Below are 16,250 nucleotides of genomic sequence, written 5' to 3'. Positions count from 1 at the left end.
GACAATAAAAGAGAAAAGATTGGAAAGGAAATAAAACTATTTTTTCATAGATGGTATGTTATGTACGTGAACTTTTTTAAAAGTAGGAATAAATTATTAATAAAATAACAAGGTTGCTAGATAAAAAGTAAGTATACAAAGCTCAACTGTTTCAATATATCGTTAAACTGGTTGCTGTCCAATCAATTCCTACTAGTAGGAGGTGCCTTGGTGGCTCAGTGGTTAAGTGTTCATTTGCTAACCAAAAGTTTGGCAGTTCGAATCCACCAGCTGTTCCTTGGAAACCCAGTGAGGCAGTTCTACTCTGTCCTATAAGTTGGAACATAAAAACCAGAAAAACAAACCCAGTGTTGTGGAATCAATTCCGACTCATAGCGACCCCATAGGACAGAGTAGAACTGCCCCACAGAGTTTCCAAGGAGCACGTGGCGGATTCGAACTGCCAACACTTTGGTTAGCAGCCGTAGCACTTAACCACTACACCACCAGGGTTTCCCCATGTTGGAATATATCATTAATAAACATAAAAGTGAATTTTAAAGGAAATATAATAGCATATAAAATGTCAAATAACTAGAAATAAATTTAACCAAAGATTGTAACACCTTTATGGAGAGAACTATAGTTTTTTGGGGGAAAAAGCTGTTTTTGAAAAAAGTGAAAGATCCAATTAAATGGAGGGTTAATCAGTTTTAGTGAGTTGGGAGACTCAGTATTGTTACAATGTCAGATCTCTCCAAATTGATCTATAGATTCAAAGAAAATCCATTAAAAATCGCAGTACTTTTTCATTAGATGGCTTATTTATTTCTAGGGACATGACAAGCTTATTTTAAAACTGATATGAAAATGCAAAGGGCCAAAAATACCCAAGATAGTCTTGAAGAATAATTAAGTGGGATATCTACCAAGTATCAAGACATTATAAAAGTATGGTGTAATGGATTGAATTGTGTCCCCCCAAAATATGTGTAAACTTGGTTAGGCCATGATTCCCAGTATTGTGTAGTTGTCCAACATTTTGTGATTGTAATTTTATGCTAAAGAGGACTAGAGTGGGATTGTAACACCACTCTTACTCAGGTCACCTTCCTGATCCAAAGTAAAAGGAGTTTCCCTGGGGAGGGGCCTGTACCACCTTTTATCTCTCAAGAGATAAAAGGAAAGGGAAGCAAGCAGAGGGTGCGGGGCCTCATACCACCAAGACAGCAGCACCAGGAACAAGAGTGTGTCTTTTGGACACGGAGTCCCTGCACCTGAGAAGCTCCTCAACCAGGGGAAGATTGAGGACAAGGACCTTCTTCCAGAGCCGACAGAGAGGGAAAGCCTTCCCCTGGAGCTGACACCCTGAATTTGGACTTGTAACTTAGTAGACTGTGAGAAAATAAATTTATTTTTGTTCAAGTATTACTGTTATGGCAGCACTAGATGACTAAGACATATGGTAGTTAAGACAGTGTAGTAATGGTGAAAGGGTGGACAAAGGAAAGGAACAGAATGAATACCCAGGAAACAGATCTCTGCCAAAGTGGACATTTGGTTTATGACAAAGGTGACCCTCCTGAGCAGTGGGAAAAGAACTTTTTGAAAATAAGTAGTACTTTGTCAATGTGATATTCCAATAGAAAAAGAAAAGAAACTTGATCCCTATTGTGATGGTTAAGGTTGTGTGCCAACTTGGCTGGGCCATGATTCTCAGTGGTTTGGCAGCTATGATGTAGTTTGGCAGCTATGTAATGATGAAATCACCTCCACAATGAGATCTGATATAATGCAATCACCTCCATGATGAGATCTGCTATGAGCAGCCAATCAGTTCAAAGGGAGTTTCCTTGGGAACGCGGCCTGCATCCAGTATATGAGGACTTTCTGGGAAAACCCACTGGCTTTTACTCCCTCTGGATCCTTATCTGACCTCTGGTTCTTGAGACTTGAGCTAGCAGCTTACCTGCCGATCTTGGGATTTGTTGGTCTTTGCAGCCTGTAAGCCAGTGGCCTGCAGTCTGACCTGCAGATCTTGGGTTTGTCAGCCCCTGCAGCTACCTCAGTCAGGAGAAGCCTGCAACCTGACTCAGGGGGTTGGTACTTACCAGCCACTACAACCACATGAGCCATTTCCTTGATAAAAACCTCCTCTCTCTCTCTTTCTTTCTCTCTCTCTATATTTATACATGTTATCAGGAGGGACCAATCCCTAGAGAAGGATATCATGCTTGACAAAGTAGAGGGTCAACAAAAGAGGAAGACCCTCAACAAGATGGATTGATACAGTGGCAGCAACAATGGGTTCAAGGATAACAAAGATTGTGAGGATGGCACAGAACTGAGCAATGTTTCCTTCTGCTGTACATAGGGTCACTATGAGTTGGAACTGACTGGACAGCACCTAACAACAACAATATATACACATATAGAGAGAGAGAGCCCTGGTGATACAGTGGCTAAGAACTAACCAGGTCAGCAGTTTCAATTTACCAGCTGCTCCTTAGAAACCCTATGGGACAGTTCTACTCTGTCCTATAGGGTCACTATAAGTCAAAATCAACTTGACAGCAATGAGATTGATTTTTTGTTTTTATATAGAATATATAAAAGACTGACCACTTACAAGAAAAATGGCCAAGATACTTGAAAAGGCTATCATGCAAATGGTTAAGACCTGGGCTACTAACTCCTCTCGTGACAGCTCGAATCCACCCACAGACTCCTGAAAAGAATGGCCTTATGTTCTGCTTCCAAAAGGTCACAGCCATGAAAAACCTATAGAGCATTTCTACTCTGAAACACATGGGGTCACCACGAGTTGGAATCAACTCAACAGTACCTGGTAAATGCTCAGCCTCATTTGTTATCAGGAAAATGCAAATTAAAACCACAGTAAGATACTGCTGCACACTCACTAGATGGCTGAAATTAGAAAGACTGACAATACCGATATCAAGGAAATAAACCAATGGGAGCCCTCATACTGCTGGTGAGAGTATAACTCGATATAACAAATTTGGAAAACAGAGTGTGCATTATTGACCTTTTGATCTAGCAACCTCACCTCCAGGAATATAAACAATGGAAATACATGAACTTGCACATCAAGAAACATTTTTTAAAAATGCTGTTAACAGTAAAACTCAATATTACCTGAGAACGGTAGCAAACCAAATACCCTTCGACAGTAAAATGGGTAAATATATTGAGGTTTATTCACACAGTGAAATAAGGTTGCCATGAGTAGGAATCAACTCATGGCAACGGGCTTTGATGCATTCCTTAATGTCCACCATATGTTCTGTGAAGTAGGATGTTATGTGAGTTGGACATTGAGTGAACACCATTTATATACAGGAGAGAGGTGTGCAGGACAGTCACCAGGAGGCCAGGACCCGAGCCTCAGCTGGTTTGCCAAAGATCTTAAGAAAACTTTGGCTCTACTACCACTGGCCCTATGTGGTCACCACCAGTGGTCTCCAAGAGCAGCTCCTGACCCCCATCTGCCCACTCACAAGTACACTTGCAATCTAGCTAGCCACCTACCTGCCCTGTGGGCTACTGGCTGCCTTCCCTTCTTTCCTTCCTGCGTGCCTTCCCCATCTCCTCTAATGGGCTTTAAACTCCTCCAGCCCAGCCCACCTCAGCCTAGACTACTCAGTGGCCACCACCATGGAAGGAACAGAACCTCAGGCCCGGGCATTATATGCAGAAAGCCTGGGTTGAGTGGGCAGCACCTGATGGGCTATGCCCCTTGGCCACGCTGTCTGCCTGAGGTGAGCAGGTGGGACAGGCAAACATGAATGGGCACTGCGACCCTCTTCCCGCTGGCGCCCTAGGGCTGGGACAGAAGTGTTAACCAGAGAGCTAGTGGGAGATGGATCAGATCTCCCTACTGATTGGGATAACCTCATGGGAACAAAGACAGATATGCAGTCTGACTTGCCCAAACGAGGTTAAGTGACACATATCTGTATAGCAATGCAAGTGATAGACTACAGCTCCATGCAACAACATGGATAAATCTCACAAACATAAAGTTGAGCAAATAAGGCCAGACGCCCCTGCCCCATGTCCGTAATACGACATAAAACATAAACTCCGACAGGCAAAATTATACTATAATATATAGGGTTGTAAGCTTAAGTGGTAAAATTTTAAAAAATCAAGGAAGTTGTTACCTTAAAAATCAGGATAATGTTTACTTTGAGAGGTAAGAATAGCGAGTGATTAGAAAGGGGTAGAGGTAAGCAGGGGAGCATCTAAGGTGTTGGCTTTGTTCATTTTCTTGTACTAGTTGTTGATTACAAGAACATTCAATTCGTGATAATTCATTGAACTGTACATTTCTTTCTGTGTACTTTTCTGTGCACTTGTTATAGTTATCAATAAAAACATTTTACAATTTTAATGTAAAGCAAAAATCTTTATTTTCACAAGGAGCTCTTCTATATTTGTAACTTATTCTGCTTTCCTTCTTCATTTTGGTTGACAGGAATCCTAGAACGAAATTTGAGGTTCTGCTCTAGCAATTATGTAGTCTATTATAACCAAGTAATTCCAGTCTTTTTTCTCAGTCCTTGACTTTCTACTAATACTTTCTCTTGCTGAGATTTTTTTTAACCTATATATTGGTGATTCTGGGTTATATGTATATATGTGTATATGTATGCATATATATGTGTGTACATTATATATATATATATATATATATATTGTTAGGTTAGGTGCTGTCTAGTCTGTTCCAATTCATACCTACCCTAAAGGACAGAGGAGAATGGCCCTATAGAGTTTCCAAAGAACAGCTGGTGGATTTGAACTGCTGACCTTTCGGTAAGCAGCTGAGCTCTTAACCATTATACCAACAGGGCTCCTTATACATATAAAACCATCATTTACTTTTATGTATTTATAACAGAGGATGGCTGCTTGGGATACAAGTAAGGCTACATCTCTTAAAACTCTAATTTTTTGACCACCCACTTGTCTAAATTAACAGGAAGACTGTTTGCCACTTCTGAACCGACCAACAATCCCAGAAGCAGGGAAAAAAATGCCAAATGTCCACGACAACACTCTGTTAAATAGATGGCATCAAAGCTGTCCAAAAGACTTAATTTACCCTAAGAAATGCTCAATTCACATTTAGAAAATAGCTCAAGGAGTTTGAAGAATTTAATAGTGCCTGTAGGAATCGACTTGAAGGCACTGTGCATAGGAGTATTGACCTGAAGGCACTGTGCATAGGAGTAATAGCATGTAGTAATCCTTTAAAACATATTAATGCTGCAAATAAAATAGCAGTGAATGATTTCCCATAACTGTCCAAATTCCATAGTGCCCAAGTAACCATTGTTAAAGGTTACAACAAAAGCACAAAGAACAGACGTGTGTTGCTACGTTAGTACACCCAGGATGCCTGTAATCTGTGATCACTATGTGGTAGGAAACTCTCATAAGTTTTAGCTTGAAAGTTTCCTTTATACAATCTGTTACAGTTCTAAAAGTAGTTCAAATTCAATGTACTTCCTGACTATAACTACTGAAATAATTGCAGCAAATTAACTTCTTGATAAAATGGTTTTCATAGGAAACAAAAGATAACACCCTGTAGACAGTTGAATGCAATATGATTCAAAACTCCAAAACTCCAAGACCTAGCTTTTCTAGCTATTTGAATAATACATACACAGAAGTAACACTTAATATGACTGAAAACTTTTTAATGAACTGGAGTTAGACTCTTCCTTGTTTAACTTGCAAAAATTATCCGTAAGTTTGACAGGGATTGTTAAGCAAAAAACTGACACTGAGAGTCTGTGTTGCTAAGGAGCTACTGTAGTGTGATTAAGTCATTTATGTTATGATGATATCTACTGGATCAATGGCAAATTGTGAGAAATCTTTGTTTCAAGAAAAAGCAACAAAATCATAATGTGCTATTGTTACATTATGTATAAAGGGCCCCATCTGAAAGAATTGAAAGGTAACAAAATGAGTAGAGATTTTTTGCAGCCTTGTTTCTGTCTTTCTTAAGTATACCCCAATATGCACCTGGGGAAATGCTGGCCCCATTTTTCCTCAGTCCTGACTTACTGGCAATTATATTTAAAACCATCTTGCCACAGCCATTCCCCTCCCACCTAGGTGACCAGGTGGCCGCAATCAGGTAAAACAGATTGGACTAGGTATGGACCCCTGACTTGAGGAACCAGTTCATAGCCTGGCTCTTCACCACTGGACTATCATAAAAACCCACATTCAGATAATCATATTCCCTCTTGGAGATTTGAATTGAGAATTTGATAGACAGCCATGTGCAAAACCATGGGAAGCATGAAACTATGAAGAAGTCTGTTGAAAGTGGGACGGAAGAGCTACACTGACAGAGGACCACTGCAAGGAACATCTATTGTTTCCTGATACCTTGAAGCCATTCAGCTCCAATGCCCCTAACCCTGGTCCTATTGTGATTCCAGTCTGTGGATTTCCATGAGTTTTCTGTTCTCTCTCCATATGTGATTTCACAGTAAACTACCTTTCCTTATACTAATAACAGTTGGTCTCTGTTCCTTATACCCCAAAATACTGAACTAAGACAAAGCAAAGGCACCAGGCTTGAGATCAAGGGTTATATTTAAATTATTTCTCAATTCTTATTGGGAGTCATGAATTGTGAACCAAGAAATGCCAGCCACAAAATGTAGTTTCTCCATCACTGCAAGTCTAGGCCATCAATGAAACAATAAATCAAGCCTTGATTTTAAGTCTTTGCCACTTTGCGTGCTGTAAATACTCCCGCTATGGCTAATTTGAGATACTATGGTGACACTGGGTGTCCAGGTGGTGCTGTGATTAAAGCACTCGGCTGCTAACCGAAAGGTCAGCGATTCAAAACCGCCAGTGGCCCTGAGGGAGAAAGATGTGGCAGTCTGCTTCTGTAGAGATTTACAGCTTCAGAAACCCTATGGGGTTGCTATGAGTAGAAATCTACTTGACGGCAGTGGTTGGGTGAAGTGACATTATGAATGTGAGATTGGGAAGTGACGTGGGGTAGCATACCACTATACAGTGTCTAAGTCATCTAGTGCTGCTATAATAGAAATATCACAAGTGAATGCCTTCAACAAACAGAACTTTATTCTCACAAGGTCTAGCAGGCTAAAAGTCCAAATTCAGGGTGTCAATTCTAGGGGAAGGCTTTCTCTGTTGGCTCTGGAGGAAGGTCCTTATAGTCAATCTTCCCCTGGTCTAGGAACTTTTCAGCACAGGGACGCTGGGTCCAAAGGATGAGCTCTTTTCCTGGCATTGCTTTCTTGGTGGTATGAGGTCCCCCTGTCTCTCTGTTGTCTTCTCTCTTTTATATCTCAGAAGAGATTTGTTCAAGGCACAATCCAATCCTGTAGATTGAGTCCTGCCCCATTAACATAACTGCCCATAATCCCAACTTATCAACATCATAGAGATAGGGTTTACAACACACAGGAAAATCACATCAGATGACAAAATGGTGGACAATCACATAATACCGGGAATCATGGCCTACCCAAGTTGATGCACATAGTTTTGGGGGGCACAATTCAATCTATAACATACAGTATCTCCACTGTCCAGATACAATATATGTATCCATCCTCTAAAGCTTAAAAAAATATGATGCAGTAAAACCGGAAGAATAAGTTTGAGTATTATCTTTTTAAAATCAATTTACTAAGGTATATTCTGTGGGTGGCACAAATGGCTAAGTGCTTGACCGGTGGCTGATAGATTGGGAGTTCAAACCCACCCAGAGGCATCTCATAAGAACAGGTTCAGCAATCTGCTTCCGAAAGGTCACAGCCTTGAAAGCCCTATAGAGCAGCTCTGCTCTGCACACATGGGGGTCCCAAGAGTCAGAATTGACTGGACAGCAACAACAACAATGCACTTTATATACAACAAACTGCATATATTTAGGGTGGTGCAGTGGTTGAGAGTTTGACTGCTCACCGGAAGATCAACATTTCTGACCCACCAGCCTCTCATTGGAAACCCTATGGGACAGTTTTACTCTGTCCTATAGGGTCGATTTGATAAATTTTGACACATGTGCACATCCATAAAAGCTTACCCATAATCAAAGGCAATGAACATATCCATCACCCCCCCAAATTGTCCTTGTGCCCCTTTGTATTACTTTTGTCTGTCATATGATTTATTTAACAGTAAGTTTTCATAATTTACTTTTGACTAATGGCTGTGTTTAACAGCCAGCTCACGGAATTCCTGAACATTTACAAATCAACTCTGGTGAGCTGGTATGAGCAGGCTACAGCCCACCACCAACTGTCACCTCTGTTTCCACTCCCTTTCTCTGGTTAAGTAATGTCAGTTCCTTTACCATTTGCCTGTCTTGCCTATTTTTCAAATCCTTTTCATCAGTTTTAAGTCTCTCAGTTCAGTTGTTAAGGTTAGAATTGGACCTGGAGAGTCCTATACCGTAGGTTATGGGCTTAAAAATGAAGCCAAGCTGTAAATATTAAAGGAAAAAAAAAAAAAAAAAACAAAAACCAAACCCAGTGCCGTCGAGTCAATTCCGACTCATAGCGACCCTGTAGGACAGAGTAGAACTGCCCCATAGAGTTTCCAAGGAGCGCCTGGCGGATTTGAGCTGCTGACCTCTCGGTTAGCAGCTGCAGGGTTTCCAAGGAAAAGAAAGCCTGGGAAAATTTACTGTGGCTGGGACATGGGGAGGCTGCTGAGAAAGAGAACCCTGGTTGCATAATGGTTAAGCACTTGACTGCTGATCAAAAGGCTGGCAATTCAAACGCACCCAGTGGCTCTGTGGGGAAAGACCTGGCAATCTGATCCCTTAAAGACTGCAGCTTAGAAAACCCTGTGGGGCAGTTCTACTGTGTCAGTGGGGTCACTATGAGTCAAAATTGACTTGACAGCAACCAACAACAACCTTAGAAGGAGATCCTAAGTTACTCTTGGGACTTCCGTCTGTGGATGTTGGTAGGAGAAGCAGAGCAGGTTACCTGATTCTGGAGTGGGGCATATTTTTGCGCACCATGCTTCCTGCAGGCACCACTTAGCAGTCATGCTAACTGAATTCAACCCCACTAATCATTTCAGACACCAACTCCTATCTGACCTGTATCTACCCAGGAATAATCACTATGAGTGTCATAGAGGTCATTTGAAAAGACATTTTCCTCTACTGCTTTATAAGGAAAAAAAAAAAAACTTTTTTTGAACAGCTCCAAAATGTCTTATTCAGAGCTGATAACTTTCTTTTGCCTCCCCATAATGGAATTTAGTCGTCATGTATGTGTTTTTGCTTTTAGGAATACCAGGAAGAGGGCCTGATCTTAAAGCTTGTCCTTGACACTTCTTAAAGCAGCAGGATCCATTTTATTCACTCTGTCACCATAATTCTAACTTAAAATGCTTCAAAGCTGTGCCTGAGATGACCACACATGTCTTTATTTTGCAGTAAAAATAAAGAGTTCTTAAAATTTTTACAACTTTTGATAGTGTTAAGGTTAGCACTGCCAAATGCATGCCTAGGAATGCTTGAAGTGCCCCAGATGTAAATGCTTCCTTTGGTGAACAGTTAATTCACGCAGAATTCTCAGGCCAGAGCTGAAAATGGCTTTGGATGGTTTAGGAGTGAAATCACAGCACTTAAAACATATTAAAATTTTCAATAACATTTAAATCGATTTGAATAAGTTGTGAAAGAATAGATAGGAAAAAAGTTAGTTAAATTGCAACTTCTATTATAAAACAAACACTGTGCAGTTCCCAGCCTAAGAAAATTTTCCTTTCAACAGGGCTTTTCCTGTCTTTCAGATTACTGGGGAAAAATGATTGGTGCATTTCACACGAGTGTAGAGGACTCTTTTGGCTTTGGTCTAGTATCAATAATCTGGGTAACAGTGTTGGGGAAAACTGAGCCTTGGGGTTGTCATGTCATTGGCAAGAGGTTAAGGAAAACACAGGTACATTTATTCTGCTGTTGAGCTATTTTTCTAAGCCCGTTATGGTTGCTAAATGCATCAACAGGCAGGCCCTGGTACCTGCTTCTCTTCACATTTTCAAACCCTCCCTGTCCTCAAAGTGTTTGCCATTTAACGTGTACTATTTATTTTTTTATGTGTAAGAGCTTGGGGCCTGACCCAGAGCTGCCGAGTCAGAATCAGCCTGGTGACAAGATCCCCAGGCAATTACAAGCACCTGAGAGTTCCAGAGGCGATCCTTTCTAAGATGACTCTACAGGGACTGTCCCTAAAAATTTCAGCCTGAATAATTAATGCTCCTTTTCTCAGAGCTCCCGCCTTACCTTCAGTCCTTGATTATATACCCTCATGTTTCTCACTACTGCTAATTATTCGTTGCTGTTCATAGGTACTGGCCAGTCGATTTTTGACTCATATTGATTCTATATGACAGAGTAGACTTGCCCCATTGGGTTTTCTCAGCTGCAATCTTCATAGAAGCAGATCACCAAGTGTGTCTCCTGCGGAGCCACTGGGTGGGTTCCAATCACCAGCCTTTAGGTTAGCAGCCAAGCGCTTAACCATTGTACCACCAGGGCTCTCAAATCTCATTTCCCTGACAATATTGTGACCTCCTTCCTGCATTGGGGGTTGGCAAACTTCTGTAAAAGGATAGGGAAATATTTTAAGCTTTGTGAGTCACACAGTCTCTGTTGCATAGTTCTCTTTGACTTTTTTTTTTTTTTTTTAACAGCCTTTTAAAAACCATCTTTGCTCAAGACTCATACAAAATCAGCTCAAGGGCTACACTTGGCCTCAGGGCAGTAATTTACCAACCCCTGTCCTAGATGGCAGAACCAGCGTTGTATGCTGGGTTCTTAGTATATGATGCAGACAGTTAAGAAGGTTTGTAATCATGCTTATTAGCCAATTGTTTTTAAAACTGGAATATTTCAAATAGCCTCATATATAGGTTTTTTTTTCCTCATGGATGCCAAGGCATAAAACTAAAATATGAGTTCCTACTCGGCAAGAGGTCTAGAGTAAAATCTTCAACTTTAATTTTTCATGAAGACCATATTCCTAAAGAAATACAGTACTGATATTTATTCCAGCCCAATATGAGTGTATCAAAAGCAAAAAGATTAAAAGTAATGTGCCAGGGTAGTGAGTTTAAAAATTTTTATGGCGATATTTATTTTGTGACTTAAGCATAGTTTTATTATTTAGTCTCTAAGTGCTTACAAGATTGCAACCTCCCTGATGGAGTGGGAGAAAAGTGGGGTGCAGAACTCAAATTCTAGTAAGAAAAACAGACGTAACGGTCTGACTGAGACTGGAGGGACCCCAGAGAACATTGCCCCCAAATTCTCTGTTAGCCCAAAACTAAAACCATTCCCGAAGCCAACTCTTCAGACATAGACTGGACTAAAAAAACCCACTATAAGACATGAAATGATACTGGTGAGGAGTGTGCTTCTTAGCACAAGTAGACACGTGAGACTACGTGGGCAGTTGCTGTCTGGAGGCAAGATGAGAAGGCAGAGGGGGACAGAAGCTGGTGAATGGACACAGGAAATAAAGAGTGGAGAGGAGGAGTATGCTGTCGCATTATAGAGAGAGCAACTAGGGTCACAGAACCACGTGAGTATAAGTTTTTGTGTGAGAAACTGATGTGAACTGTAAACTCACTTAAAGCACAATAAAAAAAAAAGGAAAAATAAATAAAGGGTAAAAAAAAAAAAGATTGCCACCTAATATCATTATGAGCCATCCCTTGTGCTTAAGGTATATACTCAACAGAATTAATTCCTTAACTGCATGTATGCTTAAAAAATTAAAATGATATTAATAAGAATTAAACCAATATCAGCAGGAATGAAGAATCTTCCAGGAAGAAGAAAGATCTGACACATACATTACACACACACCCACCCACACTTGCACACACACACGTGTGCACCTGGCACTCCCACACCAGTGTGCTCACCTGGCTGTTTTACTGCTCCAGGCTATGTTACAGAGAGAAACGGGTTTTCTGTTTAGGCTGATATTTTGTGGATTTCTTTTTTTTTTTCCATTTTACCCTTTTAAGAAAACCACTAATTAGCTTATTTTAAGGCCAGAAAAAAAAAATGCAGTTTTCCTATTAGGAAAGACCAAAAACATTACTATTTTATATCTTGTAGATTGTTTTTTGCTTCGGTATTAAACAAACAAACAAAAAAACCTGGCATACATTTGAAGATATGCATTAAATTAAGGCTATACGGCTCTCTGGGCTGCTAACCCAAAGGTTGGCAGCTTCAACTCACCAGAGTCTCAAGGGAGAAAGACCTGGCAATCTGCTTCTGAAAGGTCACAGCCTAGAAAAGCCTGTGGGGCAGTTCTGCTCTGTCACATGCGGATGCTATGAGTTGAAAACTGACCCAATGGCACCCAGCAAAAACAACAGCAACACAGAGCGTAGTTTAAAATTGGGGAGACACTTGCCATTAATTTGATAAATTGTTTTTCTTAAGACATTGTTTACCTACAGGGAAAGAGATTATAAAATATTAAGATTTTAAAAATAGTTCATTTGTGTTTATATCTTTTTAAGCTTAGATTTTGATTGATACATTTGCAAGAAGAAGGTCTTTAATTTACACATGCTTTAAGAATATTGCTGTTCTTAGGTGCTGCCAAGTCTGTTCCAACTCATAGCGACCCTATATACAGCAGAGCGAAACACAGCCCGGTCCTGTGCCATCCTCACAATTGTTGCTGTTCTTGAGACTATCATTATAGCTAGCTACTGTGTCAAAATCCATCTCATTGAGGGTCTTCCGCTCTTAAGCTGACCCTCTACTTTATCAAGCATGATGTCCTTCTCCAGGGACTGGTCCCTCCTGATGACATGGCCAAAGTACGTGAGACAAAGTCTCACCATCCTCAATTCTGAGGAGCATTCTGGCTGTACTGGCTAAAAATAGTTAAGTGTTAATACATTAATAATAAATTTAGAATACCATCTTTTTTTTTGTTATCTCTATAGTACTTTTCAATGTCAATGCAGAAGGTTTTCCAAATTTTATTTCTATGATTTTTTTCACATTGTTGAGTTGTTTTAAGGAGAACTGGAGGCACAGTGGTTAAGTGTTAAGCTGCTAATTCAAAGTTTGGCAGTCTGGAACCCACCAGCTACCAGAAGGATGTGGCGGTCTGCTTCCATACAGATTATAGCCCTGGAAACCTGCTGGGGCAGTTCTACTCTGTCCTTTAGAGTCACTATGAGTAGGAATGAGTGGGTTCTTGGTTTGGTTGAACTATTTGTAATAATCTCAGAACACCATACACTGGCTTACAAAATCCATTGTTGACTGAATGTAGTTGAACTCACATCCCAGGGAGCACTAGATAATCTTGAAATTTTTGAGGGGCCATCTCTTTTTTTTGTCAGAGGAAAGGCCTGGAGATCTAGTTCTGAAAACCAGCCATTGAAAGCTGTAGAGAGTACAGTTCTACTTTGACACACATGGAGTCACCGCACCGTTTTTGTAGGGATCCACTGGATTTCTTCTGAGTGAAGACACACTTTTCAGGCTTGGCATGGAGATAGTTGATCTGAAATGCACTCAGGACTCTCAGAATTAGGCCTTCCCAGGATGTTAGGGCTGAGGCAATCGTTATTTAAAATGATGATTAAATGCTGAAATTCAGCGAAGGTAAGTACAGGGGTCAAAGGACACAAGCCAATATTTTAGTTACTGGAGCTGTGTTTACAAGTTTTGTCTTAGTTATCTAGTGCTGTTATAACAGAAATATCACTAGTAGATGGCTTTAACAAAAAGAAATTTATTTTCTCACAGTCTGGTAGGCTAGATGTCCAAATTTAGGACGTCAGCTCGAAGGAAAGGCTTTCTTTTCTTTGTTGGCTCTGGAGAAAGGTCCTTCTCATCAATCTTTCCCTGGAGTAGGAACTTCTCCACACAGGATCCCTCATCCAAAGGACGCGCTCTGCTCCTGGCACTGCTTTCTTGGTGGTATGAGGTCCCCAACTCTGTGCTTGTTTCCCTTTCCTTTTATCCTTGTTAAGATAAAAGGTGGTGCAGGCCACACCCCAGGGAAACTCCCGTTACATTGGATCAGTGATGCGACCTGAGCGAGGGTGTTATACCCCACCCTGATCCTTTTTAACCACAGGCAGAGATTATGATTTAACACATAGGAATATTACAAAATGGAGGGCAACCACACAATACTGGGAATCATGACCTAACCAAGTTGACACATATTTTTGAGGGACACAATTCAATCCATGAAGAGGTTCTCTTCTATTTTTCCCCTTTACGCATGTACGTGCGTATGTGTAGATCTCTCGGAGATGTGGTTGTATGGATGCTTAGACTCTTAATCTAGCATATCTCTTCCCAGCTCCACGCTCAATGATATCCTATCACTTTGGTAGCTTAAAATCAGCCATGATGGGAGTATTCACACCATGGAAATTGGTGAATGCTACAAATCAAGGCTTGACAACTTCAACCTTTTCTCCTTTGTCATGATATTGCTTATTGGTCCAGTTGTGAGGATTTTAGTTTTCTTTATGTTAAGGTGTAATCCATACTGAAGGCTGTAGTCTCTGATCTTCATCAAAAAATGTTTCAAGTGCTCTTCGCTTTCAGCAAGCTAGGTTATGTCATCTGCATATTGCAGGTTTTAATGAGTCTTCCACCAGTCCTAATGCCCCGGTCTTCTTTATCTGGTCCAGCTTCTCATGTTATTTGCTCAGCATACTGATTGAATAAGTATGGTGAAAGGATAAAACCCTGATGTATACCTTTCCTGCTTATAATGCACACAGTATCTGCTTGTTCTGTTCGAATGACTGCCTCTTGGTCTATACACAGGTTCTGCATGGGCACAATTACTGTTAAATGTTCTGGAAATCCCATTCTTCTCAATGTTATCCATAATTTTTTATGATCCTTTGTGTAGTTCAATACTTTTGTGCAGTCAATAAAACACAGGTAAAATAACCTCTTAAGATATTAGCTGTGCAAGTAATTTCTAGTTCAGATAAAAGAGGAAGTTTCCAGTAGAGAAATCTCCAAAAATCAAACACTGCAACAGAGATATCCTGTTTATGTTGACTTGGTGAAATTTTTTTCTGACAGGCTACAGGTAAGTGCTCAGAAAATAAATATAAGAGAAACTAAGAAAATGAACACAGACAGCACCTTAAGGGCCAGAGAGCCAGTGCAGGGATTTTGAATTATGGCAAAGTCAAGAGGCGGGCAAATCCTCTCAAAAAGAAATATAAATAAGTATAAAACATGACAGATTTTTCAAAAACAACCACTTCACGACTCTGGAAATTGAACAAAGGCAAACGACAAATTAGATGCATTTACTAATTAAAAAATAAAAAGTTGAAGTGCATTGGAAATCTGTGGCATTGTCTTAGTTATCCAGTACTGCTATAACAGAAATATCACAAGTGGATGGCTTTAACTAAGAGAAATTAATTTTTTCACAGTCTAGTAGCCTAGGTGTCCAAATTCAGGGTGTCAGCTCCAGGGGAAAGCTTTCTTTGACTCTAGAGAAAAGTCCTTCTAATCCATCTTCCCCTGGACTAGGACACACTCTGTTCCCAGCACTGCTTTCTTGGTGGTTTGAGGTCCGCCTATCTCTCTGCTTGCTTCTCTCTTTTTGTATCTCAAAAGAGATTGGATCAATACATAATCCAATCTTGTAGACTGAGTCCTAACTCATTAACATAACCACTGCCTCTCCCACATCATTAACATCATAGAGTTAGGATTTACAGCACATAGGAAAACTATATCAGATGACAAAATGGTGGACAAACACATAATACTGGAAATTATCACCTCGCCAAATTGATACACATGTTTTTGGGGGACACGGTTCAATCCATGACAGGCATTATTGCCCCCATCCAGTGCTTCAGCTCAATTGGCATGGTTCTGTTTCTACCAGGCAGGGGCTGGCCATGAAATCAGCAGCTTTGTGGCTGTAGGGGCCTGACTTAATTTGAAGTGGAGAACAAAACACTCACCCCCAGCAGTATTGTCAGTAACAGTAGCAACATAAGTTGGGGAAAAAAACCAACAAACAAACAAACGAACATTGAAGCCAAGTACCCTAAAAAGTAAACCTGAGGTTATACTCCTGGTTAGGATGAGTGGAAGACCCACAAACTAGCCAGGAAGTAACAGGAAGGTCCTAAAAATTACAGAGGTGTAGAAGAACTTGGTAAGGACTTCACCTGTCACT

Source organism: Loxodonta africana, chromosome 15, assembly GCF_030014295.1.
Source record: "Loxodonta africana isolate mLoxAfr1 chromosome 15, mLoxAfr1.hap2, whole genome shotgun sequence".
NCBI classification, from domain to species: Eukaryota; Metazoa; Chordata; class Mammalia; order Proboscidea; family Elephantidae; genus Loxodonta; species Loxodonta africana.
The sequence above is the reverse complement of the archived record's forward strand: the minus strand, read 5'-3'. Positions refer to the sequence as shown.